The following is a 17,257-nucleotide window of genomic DNA, read 5'->3' as shown; positions in this document are numbered from 1 at the left end:
TTAGCAAAACCGAACATTATATGCGATGTCCGCTGGCGATGCGTCTTTGAAAATTGTATCGCCCTTAGCGCAAGAACCTGCAATGGTGTAGCGATGGATTCCACCTTGGAGATTCATGGCGTAGAAAGCGCCGTCGTGGAATATGCAGTCAGAGTAGTTTGAACCGTGCAACGAGGTGGCGACCCAATGCCACTTGCTGTCGCCAACGACCCTCGCAAACGAGAGCTGCCTCCGAGGATTGTGAATCATCATGGCGATGCAACCCCGCTACGAAGGATCGCAGGATAGCACCACCTTGCGATACAGGACATCTCGGAACTCGTCCGGCAGATACGGCTGCCGATCGTATTCCTTTCTGGGGAGAGTAGCGTCGTAGAAAGAAAGATCGTACCTTTGGAGTCTGCCGGTGTGGTCGAAGACGGGGTTCACGTGCTCGATGGTTGCGACGGGCAGGAATGCTCACCGGTGGCGGGATTGAGGAGGTGGAGCTCCGAGCGGGAGTCGGCGGTGACGAGCCACCCGTAAGACGAGCCGATGACGCGGCGCTTCCGGATTGGAGGATTGGGGAGATGCATCTGTTTGACACGAGAAAAACGTACGGCGCGACTCCGGCGAGTAGGGCGGAAGGGCGTAGTTTCTCTCATGCGCACCGGGGATCGGTAAAAGAAAAAGATGCGGGCGTGCCAGTGTATAATGATACACAAAGAAAAAAATGCGGGAACATTATTTCATTAATCATATAGATAACAAATACAATTCCCATGTATTGCGCTCCGTGGCCTACTAGCGCGGCCAGCCTGACTAGGGCGATTGCGGTCTCACGATTCCCGGGCCTCGGAAGGCTCCCGGTTAATTACTCCCGCGGGTTACGCCGCGAGACACCTCCGATTAAGCCGTGTGGTCGTCTTCGTCATCTTCGCTTCACGTCCTGCATGCATGATGGTGGTGAAGATTGTGTGTGGGCAGCGGCAGAGCCCGTGTCCTCGTCGGTACACGCGCCGCTGTGAGCGTGGCCTGTGTCGCGGCCTCGCCCGCCCTCGCCGTCGCGCCACGTCGGTCTTGAGCGGCGATGATGACTGTTGTTGAAGTAGCATGATGCAGTCCGTTTAGCTAGGACATCTTGACGACTTAGCGGCATCGTCGGGGTACGCAAGGGGTATGCCTCGCGGGAGTAAATTATCTGGAGACCGGCGTCGGTGTAAAACCAACACACGCTCATGTCGGCATGGCCGGTGTGGTCGGCGCCGTGACTGGGCCCGACGCCGAGTACACGGCAGCCAGCGCAGCTTGGGCGCCGTCTCACGAGGTCACGATGGAGTGGTATCAGAGTTGCCATCCCGCGCGTATCAGAGTTGCCATCCCGCGCGGAGCAGCACCGCAGTAACCTGTACGTCGTGAGTAACCTGTACATCCCGAGCATAGAAGCTCATGGCTGGTTGTTTTGAGTTGGCCACTCGCACGCACCGCTCATGTGTTTGCTTGGCTTAGCTGATTGTGCACAGGCCGAACCATGCATGCATACGATTTATTTGTCTCTTCCTTTATTCTGCTTAGTTCACGGATAGAGTATGGCGTCAGCAGCAACACGAGATGCCGAAGCAACCCGGCCACTGCGCCAACTCTTTTACATGCCCGTCGGGGAGAACCTGCACACCAATGACACCCATGAGCCTGAAGCTGCTCTGTACGCCGCGTCGGGGTTGTGTACGTCCGCCAGCAGCCCCGTACTCCAGGCCGGGCTGAAGCACATGTACGCCAGGCCAGGCTGCAACCGTCCGCCGGGAGCTACGCCCGTACGCCGGGCTGAGCCGCGTCCATCCGCCGGAAGCTGCACCTGTGCGTCGAGCGTTGTTGACTTGCTCTGTTCATCGTTGCCGGGCTGCGCCTGCCCGCCAACCGCCGAGATGTCCGTCGAGTTATGGGCCGCGCCTGTACAACTAGCTGCTCCCGTACGCCGCTGCCGGAAAGATGCCGGTACGCCACCTGTACATCGCATGTCTGTTGTGTTCGTCGAACTGAACCTGTACGCCAAGGGCCACACCTGCATGGTGACCGCGTGGCTCTCCTCGGTCACCGCCTTCAGCCTCCGATGAGTCGCGGCTCTGGCGGTACCGTACGGAGCTCCTGCACACCGTCGCAGCAGCTGTTGTTGCACAGGATCCGGCGGAGTCCGCTGCGATGGGCTGCACGCCCGCAGCGTCTCGGCGCCGTTGACTTGGCCTGGCTCATGGTGATGAAGATGGCGATGGGCTGCGCACCGGCAACTCCGACGCCGTCGTCTTTGTCGGTTCGTGTTGGTGAAGAAGATGATGGCGGGCTGCACGCTAGCAGCTCCTGCATCGTCGTCCTGGCCGGTTCGTGTTGGTGAAGCAGACGACGGGCTGCGCTCCCGCAGCTCCAGCGCCGGTACTTCCTCATCGTCGGCGGCCATGCAAGGCGCGGGCGAGGTGGCGGCCATGCAAGGCGAGGGCGAGGCGACGACCATGCAAGGCGAGGACGAGGCATGTGTGTGCTAGATAGAGAAAAGGGGTGAAGGAGATTGGTTCCGTCGACCATGATTCTCACCGTTAGGAAAGCTCAACTTCGCCTCCATGGACGCTTCTCCGATCTTGCTCCTGACCTGTACGTCGTGTGTTGCTCTTGATGTATGGAGAAAGCTTGGAGTCTCTCCTCCTTCTTGGACCTGTACATCTTGCTCCAAGTGCGGTTGCCGCTGGCTATGGTTGAGTGCTGGATGCGATCTCTCCCTTGGCCAACTCTTCCCTGCGCGTCTTCTCTGTCGCCTCCGGACACTCCTCGTTTGTGTTCCTTTTATAGACTGCGACCAGGCGGCCGGATAAGAACGCGTCCAGGACTTTCGGAACGAATTCCTTAATCCTTGCTGCTTTCTTTCGTATGGCGCACGACATATCTCGCCAAACAGCCATGCTGCCGTTTAAAATCTCGTATCTTCTGCTTCTAGAAGCCAGCCTTTCTTTCGAATAAACTTGCCACGTACGTATCGTGTCGGACGGCCGGCGCACGTATAATACGTTTCAAGCCGGTATTTGCTGGGTCGATCGATTAGGTTAATTGGGATGGAGTTGCTCTCTGGCAGGTCGCTCAGATCACGCGCATGAAAGGACGCATGTACCTGTGTATAAATCAAAGACACGTACTTGCATGTATAGAAGTAGTATTTGTATACATCATTTTCTTTATTTATTTTCCAGTATATATCACTGTAATTATATTTAAATTGATCTTTGGTACAAAACCACATCGAACAAATGCCCCTCCACCAAGTTGGGTTCACAAGCCTAGCGAGTGGACTTAACTTGGTGGAAGAAAGCACTGCTATTTGTGCAGCCTTGACATATCATGGAATTTTCTTGGGACATCATGTGAGAACCAGGAGAAAGAGTGATACCGACTCATGTTTTTTTTTTTACTTGATCCTTCAAAAGCACACCAATAGGATGACGTGCACTACCAGGCTGTATGCAGTTCGTCGAACCAGCGCGCCTTCAGGTCTCTGTATTAGGACACTGTGAAGGCGCACCAGATTATGATTGATGTCGAGGATGTTCATGATTAGAGAATCACGTTGAGGATGCCGATCTGATCGTCGTGGTGCAGGTAACATACATCCGCACTTAGCTCCAGGGAGCCGGTTGGGACCATGCATGGTGCCAGCCAACCGCTCATGTTTACTTCATCTTCAGTTCTTGGCGAAACACCATGCCGTGCCCTGAAAAAGATTTATTAATCCAGTCGCGACCATCTAGTTGTTGCGGTGCCAGCCGACCAGATCAAAGGGTTTCACAGATTCACGCTAGCCGCACTGGCGCGCTGCACTGCTCCCGTAGCTTGGTGTGTTGATGTAGACGAGACACCGGTAAGCCATCGGCATGAACCTCGTTGCATGGAGACACCACCTCTGGTGTTGTTGGTGTAAGTCGGCGTAGAGACCTAAAGGCTGATATACTTTCCATCGGCCCCATGGATGACACGTTGATGTTTTTCCTGCAAAAGCTAGGATGTATCTGCTTGGTTTAAGGCACCAAGCAGCCGAGAGCGAGAAAATACGCAAAAGGCAAATTGCAAGGAAAAAAAATGTCTTTGGGGTTGTGTTTTTTAAAATGTTGGCTTTCCCTTTATACACTAGCTATATGTGTGATATCCGAGAAGGCCGCCGAAAGACTTGTCATTGGGAACCGTCGAAAGACCGTGACGGTTACAACATGTCCTTACGTGTACGTGTGTGGAGACGCCGTCTTCGGAGATGCTTCCGAGAGGTAGTAGAATGTCATACCCTAGCCCATCATGATACCGAGGAGTCCCACAGCCGGACCATGCCCCCTGCATGATGCCCCACAAACCCAGAGACTTGGGCGTGGTAAGTTGAGGCTGAATGGTTTTAGGATGATGGCTTGTGGATTTCCATGCCTTGTTGAGGGGTGGTGAACGGTTACCTTCCGCCTTCTTTCCAGTGGTCCCTTTGATGCTTCGGGCTATTGGACTTCTTCATATTTGGATATTTGCCCTCTTGTGGGGACGCTTTGTACAGGCCACTTGAACGGCCATGGACTTCATGAGACTTCTTGTACTTCTTTGTGATTTTCTTGGATTGCTTGAACTTCTTTGGGATTCTTCGTTGCTTGGACTTTTTCGAGATTCTTCGTTGCTTGATGGGGGACCCACCTTGAGAACTTGGAAGGCAACCACTCACATTGGTGGACTAAAGAACCCTCCGGCACTTTATCTGGAGCTTATGGTGGCACACCCCAGGGTTGTCACGCGGCTTCGCACCTAGTCCAACTTGCGTTGGTTAGGCGGCCGTTCAATGATCTTTTTCCTAGGGGCTTCCCTGGGGCGTGAGCCTCTGTGAGCGAGTGGCCCGCCGGGAAGCATAGGGGCGCGGAGCCTCGGTACGATGAAGTGCCCAAGTAATCTTCTCCACTGCCTCCGGAAGCATACACTTGGTACGTGTCGTGATTTGCGGGTGTGTTGGTTGCCTTGTTTGCAACACCTTGCACTGCCCTCCGGCGAGTCCTAAGGCATCCCAATCTTCAATCACCAGCATGGGGTATGTTGAGGGAAAGCCTTTTTTTTGAAAATGGGGAAATGAATATCCACGCTATGCATATTTGAATGCACCATGGATCCGAGCCGACTGAAAAGTTCCCCATCACAAGAAACGCCAAAGAAAAGAGAAAAAAATGGCAACGGAAGAGGCAAATTTCAACAAAAATACTTTTTAAGGAACCTTCCGTTGATTGGAGGCATAGGCCGGGATCCTTGAGAATCGACCAGCTGGTATGCACCCCCGTCGTAGACTTGCTCTATGGCGTAGGGTCCTTCCCACTTTGGCTCGAACTTCCCCTTCGTCTTGTGTGTGACAACGATAGGGCGCCTTAGCACAAGGACTAGTTCACCTTTTCGAAGCACGCGATGCTTGACGAGCTTGTCGTAGGCTCTCACCATGTTCTGGCGATAAAGCTCCAAGTTCTGCAGGGCATAAAGACGCTCCTCCTCGAGGGCATCGAGCTCCTGGAATCGCAGGTGTACCTGTTCGTCCTTGGTGAGTTCATCTTGAATGGCCACCCTTAGCGAGGGTAGCTGGACCTCCAATGGAAGTACGGCTTCACTTCCATAGACGAGGGAGTAGGGAGTAGATTGAGTTGGGGTACGGACCGTGACGCGGTACGCCCATAAAGACTCGAAGAGACGGTCATGCCAGTCTCTTCTATGTCTTGTCACCGTCTTCTTGAGTATCTTGCCGAGCGTCTTGTTGAAGGCTTCAATGGCTCCATTGGCTTGAGGGTAGTAGCCGGTGGAGTAGTTCTACTTGATCTTGTACTTCGCCATGAACCTGTACATCTTCTTGGACTTGAAGGCCTTAGCGTTGTCCGAGGTGATGCGGTGTGGAATCCCAAAGCGATATATAATATTTCGCTCTAGGAAGTTGATGACGTTGTCGCTCTTCACCTCCCGTAGCGGGACAACTTCCGCCCATTTGGAGAAGTAGTCTGTCGCTGCAAGGATAAAATGATGGCCCCTCGAGGAAGGTGGATCGATTGGGCCGATGACGTCGATTCCCCAGGCGTCGAATGGCCAGGAGGGAACAGTGGGGTGTAGGGGAACCGGCGGTTGATGCTTGAAGTCGCCGTGGATTTGGCAGCCGTGGCATGACTTGGCTACCCGAAGGCAGTCCGTCATGATACCGGGCCAATAGTACCCGGCTAAGCGTATGCCGTGGTACATCTTTGCTCCGCCTTGGTGTCCGCCGCAGACTCCGTGGTGCATTTCCTGCAAAATCTTTTCAGCCTCACCTCGGTTGACACACCTAAGTAGGATCTCCTGCCCATGAGACCGTTTGTATAAGACACCGGCCTTATAGACGTAGGAGGGCAATCGTCTTTGGAGTTGGCGCCTCTTGACGGGGTCGTCGGGGAGGCTGCCGTGCTTGAAGTAGTCGAGGAAGGGTTGCAGCCACTCATCCTCTTCCACCACGTTTGTTGTGATGGAGTTGACTTCATACTCCGGCGGGATGAGTTCCAGAACAGCGGGAAGAAGCCACCTTTCTTCGACCGTCACCTGCATGGATTTATCATCTGGAAGCACCAATGCTGCCGCCAGTTTCGCCAAGGCGTCTGCAGGCGCATTTCTGCTTCGTGGCACATGGAGAACTTCAACGTGGAGAAATTTCCCCATGAGGTTCCGGGCCGCATTGTAGTACGGCACCAGTTCAGGCTTGCGTACTTCATAGATGTCGTTGACCTGCCTGACGATGAGCTGGGAATCTCCATAGGCCCGTAAAGAACGGACATCCATGGAGAGAGCCAGGAGGAGGCCGAAGATGAGCGCCTCGTACTCCGCCTCGTTGTTGGAGCACTCCTCCTTAAGAAGGGAGAAGGAGTGATACATCACCTCCCCTCGTGGAGTCTTGAACACCAGTCCTGCGTCGGCTCTTCGTCTTGGGGTTCCATCTGAATTGGCCTCTGTACGGGAAGCACCGTCAAAGTAGAGCTCCCATGGACCTTCGAGCTCGGCAGTGAACACCTCTTCATCAGGAAGGTTGGTGATGAGCGGGGAGTCCTCCGGGATGGGGTGCGCTGCAAGGAAATCTGCCAAGGCTTGCCCCTTGATCGCTTTCTGGGGGACAAATGTTAGGTCAAACTCCATCATGAGGAGCGCCCATTTTCCTAGTCGCCCCATCAACGCAGGCTGACTTAGTACGTACCTTATAGGGTCCGCTCTTGCAACGAGCTGGATTTGCAGCGCTAGCATGTAGTGTCTCAACTTCTTCAAGGAGAAAATTAGCGCCAAGCATAACTTCTCTATTGGAGAGTAGTTCCGCTCAGCACCCACCATGGTGCGGCTTAGGTAGTAGCAAGCCACCTCCTTCCCTTCATCATTGTGTTGAGCGAGTAGAGCGCCTATCGAAGCAGGCTGCGCTGCAATATATAGAATAAGGGGGTGCCCTTTTACAGGAGCTGCCAAGACGGGTGGACTAAGCAAGTACCTCTTGATGTCGTCGAAGCCTCTTTGACAAGCTTCATCCCATACGAACGGAGCTCCTTTCTTCATAAGGCTTGAGAAGGGCTGAATGCGTCCGGAGAGGTTGGAGATGAAACGGCGAATGTATGCTAGCTTCCCCTGCAAGGCCCGCAACTCCTTGAGGTTGCAGGGCGGTGGCATGTTGAGGATGGCCTTGATCTTCTTGGGCTCGATCTCTATGCCGCGGTGGTGCACGACGAAGCCGAGGAAGAGCCCTGATTGTACGGCGAAGGCGCATTTCAACGGGTTCATCTTGAGCTGGTGTTGACGTAGACGCTCAAAGACAACCCGCAGGTCCTCCTTGTGATCTTGGCGTTCTTTGGTCTTGACCACCATGTCGTCGACGTAGCATTCCACTGAATGATGGATGAGGTCTCCGAGTATGTACGCCATGGCGCGCTGGTAAGTTGCACCTGCATTCTTCAAGCCGAATGGCATGACGGTGTAGTAGAAGTTGCCCTTCGGGGTCCTGAACGCGGTGTCGATGGCGTCTTCTGGGTCCATCTTGATCTGATTATAGCCAGACGAACCGTCCATAAAGGACAGTGCGCCATGGCCCATGGTGGAGTCGACGACCATCTCCGTGATGGGCAAGGGAAAGTCATCCTTGGGGCATGCTCGGTTTAGGTCGCGGAAGTCCTGACAGACCCGTACCTGGCCGTTCTTCTTCTCCACGGGCACGATATTTGCGAGCCACCGGGTGTATTTGGCCTCCTTGATGAAACCTGCAAGGATAAGTTTGTCTACCTCGGCGATGACTTGGTCTTCAAACTCTGGACGTAAGCGTCGCGGAGGTTGCTTGACCGGACGGTGATATGGGTCAATCGCCAGCTTGTGAGTGGCGACACGAGGGTCGAGGCCCGGCATCTCTTTGTAGTTCCAGGCAAAGCAATCCCTGTACTCCATCAGAAAGCATCGATAGCCTTCTCGCTCCTCTTCTGTCAGCGTGGCGCTAACAAAAGTTGGGCGTGGATCATCTTCCGTCCCAAGGTTGACTTCAACGAGCTCGTCAACGGTGGGTTGTCCACCATCTTCTAACTCTGGTGGAGCTGATGTGGACCCGAGCTCCTCCTCTACCTCCAATGGCTCACCGTTGTGGTAGCTTTGTCGGTGAAGACCGCGATGTGAAGTTTCAGCGTCGTCCCCTGAAGAAACCAAAGTAGCATGGCAAGTGACTCGTGAGCCACCAGCAGGACCCTCATCTTCCTCGTCGGATCCTTCGAGGTTGATGTAGCCAAGCCCGAACTTGGGACGAGCCTTGTTCTTCCTTTTGATGAGATCTTCTGCTCGCCTCCACCACTCCTCGCACACCGCGGGTGGTGGGGGTATTCTGTTGTTTCGCTGAAGAGTAAAGCCAGCTTTCTCCAACAAGCGAGCCATCTTGGGCTCAGCCTTCATAGTGGATAGCGCTTCTTCTGAATCATCGCAAGGTTGAGGAAGTTCAAATATAGAATCACAATGTTGTACCTGCGGAACTTTATAGAAAATGGTTTGGGTTTTAGACCAAGACAAACTTGGGATAGCCCAAACCTCCAAAGGGGAAGTCATAGATATGTAAAGAGACGGGGGCTGTATGCCTTGAGCTCCCCTTGCGACTTCCTCCATCTCTTGTATTCTTCTTCTAACCACGCCTCCTTGCGCGGGCATGTGCTCGTCCTTTCGGGCGCAGCGTGCCCGCAGCGTGATGGGCGCCGGCGCATCACTGCTGCCGATAGGAAGCTTCGAGTCCACCTGGGCACCTCAAAGTGATTGTTTTCGGTGATGGTAATTGATACGTCTCCGACGTATCGATAATTTCTTATGTTCCATGCTACTTTATTGATGATAACTACATGTTTTATACACATTATATGTCATTATTATGCGTTTTCCGGAACTAACCTATTGACGAGATGCCGAAGGGCCGGTTCTGTCGTTTTCGCTGTTTTTGGTTCCGTAAATCCTAGTAAGGAAATATTCTCGGAATCGGACGAAATCAATGCCCAGCATCCTATTTTTCCACGAAGCTTCCAGAACACCCGAGAGCCACCAGAGGGGAGCCCTGGTGGGCCCAGACGATAGGGCGGCGTGGCCAGGGCCTGGGCCGCACCCCCCTATAGTGTCGGCGCCCCTTCGACCTTCTGACGCCGCCTCTTCGCCTATATAAATCCCCTGGACCTAAAACCTCGATACGGAAAAGCCACGGTACGAGAAACCTTCCAGAGCCGCCGCCATCGCGAAGCCAAGATCTGGGGACAGGAGTCTCTGTTCCGGCACGCCGCCGGACGGGGAAGTGCCCCCGGAAGGCTCCTCCATCGACACCACCGCCATCTCCATCAACGCTGCTCGTCTCCCATGAGGAGGGAGTAGTTCTCCATCGAGGCTCGGGGCTGTACCGGTAGCTATGTGGTTCATCTCTCTCCTATGTACTTCAATACAATAATCTCATGAGCTGCCTTACATGATTGAGATTCATATGATGATGCTTGTAATCTAGATGTCGTTATGCTAGTCAAGTGAATTTTACTCATGTGATCTCCGGAGACTCCTTGTCCCACGTGTGTAAAGGTGACAGTGTGTGCACCGTGTGGGTCTCTTAGGCTATATTTCACGGAATACTTATTCACCGTTATGAATGGCATAGTGAAGTGCTTATTTATATCTCTTTATGATTGCAATGTGTTTTGTATCACAATTTATCTATGTGCTACTCTAGTGATGTTATTAAAGTAGTTTTATTCCTCCCGCACGGTGTAATGGTGACAAAGTGTGTGCATCCGTGTTAGTACTTGGCGTAGGCTATGATTATGATCTCTTGTAGATTATGAAGTTAACTATTGCTATGATGGTATTGATGTGATCTATTCCTCCTACATAGTGTGAAGGTGACAGATGTGCATGCTATGTTCGTACTTGGTTTAGTCGTATTGATCTTTCATGCACTCTAAGGTTATTTAAATATGAACATTGAATTGTGGAGCTTGTTAACTCCGGCATTGAGGGTTCGTGTAATCCTACGCAATGGTGTTCATCATCCAACAAGAGTGTAGAGTATGCATTTATCTATTCTGTTATGTGATCAAAGTTGAGAGTGTCCACTAGTGAAAGTATGATCCCTAGGCCTTGTTCCTAAATACTTCTATCGCTGCTTGTTTACTGTTTTACTGTGTTACTACTGCTGCGTTACTACTCGCTTGTTTACTCGTCCCGGGCAAAGTACTTTTCTCGGTGCCGTTGCTACTTATTCATACCACCTGTATTTCACTATCTCTTCGCCGAACTAGTGCACCTATTTGGTGTGTTGGGGACACAAGAGACTTCTTGCTTTGTGGTTGCGGTGGTTGCATGAGAGGGATATCTTTGACCTCTTCCTCCCTGAGTTCGATAAACCTTGGGTGATCCACTTAAGGGAAAACTTGCTGCTGTCCTACAAACCTCTGCTCTTGGAGGCCCAACACTGTCTACAGGAAAAGGAGGGGGGCGTAGACATCAGTAATCTCGCCTTCAATAGCAACGGTGCCGATGGGGTAGGCGTCGAAGAGCCTGCCCCCAGCGAGGTTGGAGTAGAACCTCCCGCCCCCTGTGGGAAGGAGTGCTTGTATTGATGTTGCGCTGTTGAGGAAGATCGTCTACACCCAGCATGTTTGCGACTCCGGGAGGAAGCGCCCTGTATGTCAGCCGGAGAACACGGCATGATGAGGCGCCTTGCCTCCGCTTCGGATGTGACACCGGGTTTGACTAAAACGTCAACCGCTGGTGTTGTACGCCCCATCTTCTGGTCGCTATCTTCGACGGGGAGTAGTACTTCGCATCCGCATGATGTGACTCTTGGACGGTGTAGGGGTTGGTGTTGCCAATGATGCGTTGTTGTGTGCCGTTGCCGTCGAGGAACTTCAGGCATTGGTGAAGAGTAGAAGGCACCACGCGATACTTATGTATCCATGGCCTCCCCAAGAGGGCCGAGTAAGAGGTGTTCGCTTCGATGACGAAGAACCGCACCTTGAAGCTGAAAGTTGACATTTGGATCTTCACCGTGATGGCGCCCAACGTCGGCTTTCCTTGGTTGTCGAAGCCGCATATCATCACGTCTGTGGACTCCAAGTCTTCTTCCGTGAAACCGGCCCGCTTCAGACTCCGAAGGGGCAAGATGTTTACCGCAGATCCTGGGTCGATGAGGATCCGACGAAGGTACGCAACGCCAATGTTTCCCTCCACATAGAGCGGACGGTTGTGGGCGCCATCTTCTATGAGGTTGTCCTCTTCGTCAAACGTGATCTCATTCACGAACAAGGGGTTGGAGAAGAGGCGGTGTTTTGCCATGCACACCTCGTAGAGTTCTGGAGCTTGGAGCGCCTTGACAAGGGCTTCGCGAAGGTCCGGGACCATCATGAGTGCATCATGCACACTCAGAAGTGCAGGGATCCTCTTGAGGTGGGCGATGATGTTGTAGTCGACGTCATGTGGCTTCGTCTTCCCTTCGCCATGACCTTCCGGCGCTTCCTCGTGCGAAGGAACCTCCTTTTGGGCCGCCGGCTTGTCAACTCTAGCTTGCTTGGTCTTCACGGGGTCGGGTAGAACTTTGCCTCCACGCAGGTTCATGTTCACCTCTTCCACCTGCAAGTTCTTCATGGCGTCTTCAGCAAGGAACGACTCTTGTTCTTCGGGAGTAAGCACGCCATCGGAATCGGAACTAGGCGTGTCCTTATAGTCAAGGATGACGTTGCAGCTCACAATGTTGGATGATTGGGAAGAGGTAGCTTCCTCTTGTACTTCCTCCGTCCCATCGCTTGGCATCTTCTTCTTCGGCATAAACTGTGCCAAAGTGGGCAGAACGTGCCCCTGTCGAGGGAACGCCTCGTCTCCCTCTTATCGAGGGACAAACCTTGACGGAGGGCGGCGCTGACTTGGGTTGAATCGCTTTAAGATTGTTGGGGGCGTGCGTGTTGATGATGTTGAGCGATGAGGTGGAGGTGGAAGGTTCCTCGAGTACGACCTTCTACGCGCCATGCTCCATGGCTCCTCCTTGCATGCGGTCGGGGTCGCACGCCTTTGAGAGATGGGCATGGGTACCGCCGCAAGGACAACGTTGGATAGCTGGCTCTCAACTTGTGAGAGCGGCACCCATGAATCTTCGTACTCTATGCCTTGGCTTGGTGTAGAGGTTGGCGTGAAGCTCACCATGTTCACCGCATGGTAATCGGGATTGATGGCTTCCGGGTCCAGGTTGATCCTCTTTTCGTTGACGGCTCTTTGTAGCCATTCTTTGAAGGCGATGCAGTCCTCGATGACATGACCCACGTACCTATGATACGGGCAAAACAGAGCATTATCCGTCATTCTCACCTGGTCGGGTCTTTGAGGTTCTGGTAGGTTCAAGGCTCGATGTTCCATCAGTTGATTGAACATGTCCTTTACTAGCTCCCTGCGGAAGATGTATTGCTTCTTGAGGAGTTCCTGCAATGATGGGCGTTGCCTTCCTCCGGCTTGATCACCTCTTGCACCCAAGAAGGGCACGTTGCCTTGCGGTGTCGAGGAGAAGACCCTGGTGGCGTTCGCCTCCGCAGGTGCCTTCATCTTGCCTCCATTGTTGATTGGCTTGGATGTTGATGTGAAGCGTCTAGTGGGGTCGAATGCGCTGGCGTTCTTGTAGAGATCCATGATCTGCGGTGACTTCTCGAACTCTAACTTCGTGGCTGCCACCGCCGAGCTTAAGGCACTAAAGGTTCTTGGCTCACGCCGAGATACCTCAAGCGACCAATGTTGCTGCATCCCATGGATGCACATCTCGATGGCGTCCTCAAGGTGCATCTCCCGAGCGAGACGCACATAGCTGTTGCGGAAGCGGATGATGTACTCATCGATGGACTCCTCTCGACGTTGTCGGACCTGCGATAGTTCAACAATAGAGAAGTCTTTCTTCATGGCGACGAAGTGCTTCTTGAAGACCTCCTTCATGCCTGCCCAACTTCCGATGGCTCCGACCGGCAAGCGGCTATACCAGTGGAAGGCGGGGCCGGTTAATGACCCCGAAAATTGGCGAAGGAGAAGGGATGAGCTATTTGCGGTGTCGCCGCACGCTGCCTCAAAGTATGCCAAGTGCTCCCTTGCATCGCCAGTACCATTAAATTGATGGAACTTTGGTGGGTGCCATCCAGCGGGGAATGACACCCGGTCGTGCCATGCTTCGTATGGCTTTTCTAGCTCGCTCTCTGAGGTTTGAGGGGTTTGATCGACCGTCAGCTGCTTGAACCTCTTTGTCACCATGTCTTCAATGAAGTCGTGGTATCCTTTTAGCACGCTTGGTTGTGGTGCTTCATTGGAAGCACCTGCCGGGCTTGCCCACTGTCGAGCGTGTGTGTTTGGCTCTTGAAGTTGGCGCCCATCGTTGAGCTGTGTTGCTGCTACAGCGCCGTCTTGAAGCTCCTTCTCCTGTGGGTCTACCACTCTGTGTGGCAAGCTTGATGGTGGAGCGCCGTTATTGGTGGTGTTCGTTCTATTCATCATGACCTCGATGAACGTGTCGAGCTTTGTCGTCAGGTTGTCAAGCGTCTCGCCCTTGTCGTCGTGGCGAACGAGCAGATGCCATAGGATGGCTTAGATTGGGGCCGAATGGACGCTGGAGGATTCGGGGGAGGGTTTGCGACTAGATGGGATGAACTTCCGGATGCTTTCCTCAAGAACACAACCAAAGGCCGGTATGCGAGAAGAGAGACAAGAGGAAGAACTCTTTACTAGATCGCTAGCTTCATTGATCTCAACATGGTTACAGGTGCTTGAATACAAGTTCTATCGTCTAATCTCCTCTGTGGACGCTCGCCCCTATGAGGCAGTACCCCCTCTCCTTATATAGGGGAGAGGGTGGCTTACAGAACAAGGAACCCTAATGGCATCTTTGACTGGACAAACTACTTTACAAAGCTACTTTAACCACAGATGACGCCGGGGTCCTCTTTAATCAGGAACGCTGACGTCCTCCGGCTTCTTTCAGCGTCATCTCTCTCTTTGGCGCCAGGGCTCTGATTAAAGCCACTTTGCTTAGCTCATCCTTGTCTTCTTGCTCTGAAGAGAATCTTTGACCAGTCCCGCCGACAGGCCCTTCTCTCCGGTATCTTCTTTACCGGGTTCCTGCATACCCTTGGGGATACCGCTTAGCTTCACTTAGCCCAAACTCCTACCTTTGTTTCCGGTAAGAACATTAAACCGGTATCTCGATGGCTCAAACCATCCGGTTTGGCATGCCTTTGGCATACCGGGGTTATCCCCCAACATTAGTCCCCGAAGCTGGTATAGTCTGGCGGATTCTATCCTACAGACCATGCCAGGTTTTCATCTTTTTAGGATACCGGTTTAATCTCTCCGGCCTGAGCTTGGATCCGGCATCTTTGCCCTTTTTGTCTTTTCTCTCTTTGCAGGGCATCTTCCGGCATCTCTTTTCTCCAGTATCATTCGTATTTACTCTTTCCTCGGCGAAGTCGAGAATATTTCGGGCCCCGCGCCTGTCAGTGATATGCGCACTGTTAACTGTCGCGCCGCTGTCGCCTGTCAGCTTCGCTTCGACTCCCGCGCGCTCATTAAATGCACCACTGCGGATCCCACTAGCCACTTGGGATCCTGTGTGTGCCCCCGTGTGGCTTCCCATTTTCTCGCGTGTACTTCCTCGCCACGTGGCGGCCCGTGGTGCGAACCGTCGCGGGCCGCGAGGCGAACCGCCGCGGCCCGGCGGTTTTCGGCCCACCTCCTCTCTTCTTTATAAGGACAACTGCCCTTTCTTCTTCCTCTTCTCGCATTCCCCAACCTTCGCGCACAGTGCACCTTGCCTCTGCGCCTTCGCCGCTCTTCGTCCGCCGTCGTTTGCTCGAGCTCCGTCGCCCGGCGAACTCACGCCGTGCTTCCGCCGGACCTCGTCGAGCGGGAATCTTCTGCAGCACCTTCGTCGCGCCCGCTGCATTCTTTCTTCTTCGTGACCTTCTTCGCCTCGCCGTCGACGGTGCTCGTCGGCGACCGTAGGTCCGCTCCTTCATCGGTGAACGTCTTCCCCAGCGACTGCGCCGCTCGTGGTTAGTGCCAATCTCACTTTGCTTGCCATCTGCTTGCTTTCTAGATCTTGGGTCGATGGTGTTCTTATTTCCTCTTTTCCTTTGATTTTCTTCTTACTCGTAGATCTTCGCGCGGGGTTCAAGTGTGGGATTTCTGTTTTTTCGCCTCCCAAACCAATGTCTGGCGAGGAATCTTCCTCTGCTTCTTCTTCTTCCCTTTCCATTAGCCGTCGTAGACAATCTCCCGGTGAATCTACGGCTTCAGATCCGATGGATACCGATTCCGGCAACCAACAGGGATCCGGTAGCCGCCAAGAGTCCGGTGGCCATCTAGAATCCGGTAGCTCTAGCCAAGCATCCGGTAGCCACCTAGAAGCGAGTAGCTCTGGCCAAGCATCTAGTAGCTCTAGCCAATCATCCGGCGCGGAGCCTTCCCCAATCACTCGTGGAGCCTGGATGGGCTCCAATGTCACTGAATACGAGATCGATTGGTTATACCGGTCCCGCAGGATTCCGAAGGGGTAACCTGCCGGCTTCCTGGTGATGAAATTGTACCGGAGCCCCAGCCCGGTGAACACGTTGTTTTTCTTGCTCATTTTGAGCGTGGCTTCGGCCTTCCTGCCTCTCCTTTTTTCCGGGAGTTCTTAAATTTCTATGAACTCCAGCCTCATCACCTTCCTGGCAACGCCATTTTCTACCTTTCCTGCTATGCCACCTTCATGGAGGCCTACATCGGTATTCGTCCCACTCGTGAGACGTTTGCCCGCTTCTTTTCTCTGCGGATTAATTCCGTTCAGGGCAAAGAAATTCCTAAGCCCAAGCCGCCCGTGGAGTGCGGCTCCTGCATCGTTGGCTCCCGCCAGGGGAGTCCTTTCTTTAAGTTTACCGGCCTCGAGTCTTGCCGCGCCTGGCAAGGAACTTTCTTCTACGTGAAGAACAATGGTCGTGCAAATCTCATTGATCTTCCGCCGTTCCAAGTGGGGCCTCCCAGTAGAGCCAATTGGAGTTACAACCCGAAGACGGATCATGCCGAAACCAACCGGGTTGTACGCTTCATGGCCTCTTTGAAGAAAGGGACCAACATCTGCTCGGATGATATCATCCGTACTTTTATTTCGCGCCGGGTGCTTCCTCTTAAGCGGCGGGTGCATAGGATGAGCGAGATGTACGGTCCTGGCGATCCCACCAAGATCACAGGCCGTCCCCTTAGCAAGAAGGACGTCGTCCGCAAGGCTAAGCAGATCTGCCAAACTGCTATGCCATTTGAATGGGAATGGGGCCTCCTTCCCCTCAGCACTACTAACCCTCCGACCCAAGAAGTAAGAGATTACGCAACTAGGGCTAGTTTTGCCGGTAACTTTTTGCTCTTCTTAACTTTTTTTTTTTTCGTGTTTCAGGCCAAGGACCGCTTCCCCCTTATCCAAGCAGAGCGGCGCGGAATCTGCGTGAAGCGCGCCCTTGACTCCTTCGACCCAGATCCCTACATCTTTTGGAAAGATCTGAAGATGGGCAAGACTCCGGCTGCACGCCTTGGCCGGTCTCCACCGAAACCAACCGGGTCCTCCGATGACCTGACCATGCTTGAGGTATTTTCTTTTCCGGTTTCTTACACTTTTCCGTTATCGCCTTCTTGCAAAATTTTCCTTAGCTATGTTTAACTTATAGATCCACGAGCACGCACCGCCCCTGCGCGCTGAGGC

The 17,257-nt window shown here is 53.3% G+C and overlaps 1 pseudogene; it reads right to left on the bottom strand.

Moving 5' to 3' along the window:
* Positions 1-17,257, bottom strand: part of LOC124695006 — a 37,167-nt pseudogene continuing 19,910 nt past the window's right edge.

The sequence above is a fragment of the Lolium rigidum genome, chromosome 3, assembly GCF_022539505.1.
Source record: "Lolium rigidum isolate FL_2022 chromosome 3, APGP_CSIRO_Lrig_0.1, whole genome shotgun sequence".
NCBI lineage: Eukaryota > Viridiplantae > Streptophyta > Magnoliopsida > Poales > Poaceae > Lolium > Lolium rigidum.
Note: the sequence above shows the minus strand (reverse complement) of the source record. Positions and strands in the feature narration are given on the sequence as shown.